The sequence below is a fragment of the Phocoena phocoena genome, chromosome 7 (genome assembly GCF_963924675.1).
Source record: "Phocoena phocoena chromosome 7, mPhoPho1.1, whole genome shotgun sequence".
NCBI lineage: Eukaryota > Metazoa > Chordata > Mammalia > Artiodactyla > Phocoenidae > Phocoena > Phocoena phocoena.
The window spans coordinates 23,421,202-23,422,822 of record NC_089225.1 but is presented as its reverse complement, the minus strand read 5'-3'; the positions used below and the strand labels follow the sequence as shown (position 1 = coordinate 23,422,822).

The following is a 1,621-nucleotide window of genomic DNA, read 5'->3' as shown; positions in this document are numbered from 1 at the left end:
AATATTTTGATTTCCTATCTGTCTAACTTACTAAATTCTCTTACTTACAATTTTTAAATTTTTTTTTTTTTTTGCGGTACGCGGGCCTCGCACTGTTGCGGCCTCTTCCGCTGCGGAGCACAGGCTCCGGACGCGCAGGCTCAGCAGCCATGGCTCACGGGCCCAGCCGCTCCACGCCATGTGGGATCTTCCCAGACCCGGGGCACGAACCCGTGACCCCTGCGTCGGCAGGCGGACTCCCAACCACTGCGCCACCAGGGAAGCCCTTACTTACAATTTTAAGTGTGTCTGTATATTCCTTTGCATTATCTATTGAGACAGCTTTTTATCTGTAAAGAATTTTTTTTTTTCTGATTTCACAATCTTTGTAACTTTTCCTCCCATCTGTTTTGGTTTGTTTCTCACTGCCTCTTTGATCAGATCTTTATTCGAAATGAGCTGTCCAAAATGATTTGACCTTTTGATGGAATAAATAAATTTAAGTTTATGCAGCAGCCTTCTTCTGCGGATTTCTTTTCTGCTGGCTTTTCAGCTGGTGGTTTCTTGGTAGCAATCGCCTTTTTTTCTTTCCCTCCAAAGCTTTCAAGCACCAACAGTCTTTTCTTTCTACACTACCACTGGCTTCTTGCCTGGAAACCCCTTCTCATCTGATCCGGCTTCTAGTGCTGTGTTGTCTCCCTGGACTTTGTGATTCTTGGCCTGCTGAGGAATGTTCCAGTGCATGGTTTTTGCATATGGGTTTAGCTTCAACGTGATTCTCAGATTTTTAAGTGGATTCTTCTGTAGGAGTCTGTGATGAATCTTCTTGCGTGGTTCTTGGATCTTTGGATCTCTGGGCTTTTCAAGATTCTGCTAAGGTCTGTATTGAGCATCTTATGCATGGGAAGGTTGCAGTCATTCTTGAGGGAGGCAGCTTCGCATCAAGCGCCACGCACATCACATCCTTTTGTGGAAAGCACTTTCAGTCCAAATGCAGAAACGTCCCACATGCCCACCAGGAGCAAGTTTCAACATGTTCACTTTGCTTATTTTAAGCAGAGTGATCGTAGGAATGTTTCTGAAGTCCTTGATAATGCAGGGCTCCCTGTGCCGGATACAGTTATAGCTTCTCATTTTGCTTTGCCAGCTCTCATTTGCTGAGAGGCATAGACCTTTTTGATATCATTCCAGGCCCTAAGCTTCTTAAGAAGCAAGATAACCTCCTTGGTCTTCTGGTAGCCTTCAGCTTTATCTTCAGCCACCAAAGGAAGTTCAGAAACTTCCTCAGTATGATGAGCTTTAGACAGGACCAGCACAGGCAAGGCTGAGACAGGGCACAGCAAATGGCACATCACTTCTGTGTTTTTGGTTGATGCCAACATGCAGCGCACAATACATATTTCCAAAAGCACCCTAGCCATAATCATGGGCTAAATACTCACTACCTCGTAAATAAAACTGTAGGTCACTTTGAAACTTTGTGGCATCCCTTGTGTTTTCTTTCTAAGACACACACGCTTAGTGGACATCTTACTCTTCAAAGCAAGGAACGGACTTACTGGGTGCGGATTGTGGAGGTACCAGCAAGGTCATGCTAGTCTAAAGAAGAGTGAATTTGTTGGCAGTTCCAACCCAGAATTCT

The 1,621-nt window shown here is 44.8% G+C and overlaps 1 pseudogene; it reads right to left on the bottom strand.

Moving 5' to 3' along the window:
- Window positions 1-416: 416 nt before the first annotated feature.
- LOC136125356 (large ribosomal subunit protein uL4 pseudogene) lies at window positions 417-1,361 on the bottom strand (annotated as a pseudogene).
- Window positions 1,362-1,621: the final 260 nt, after the last annotated feature.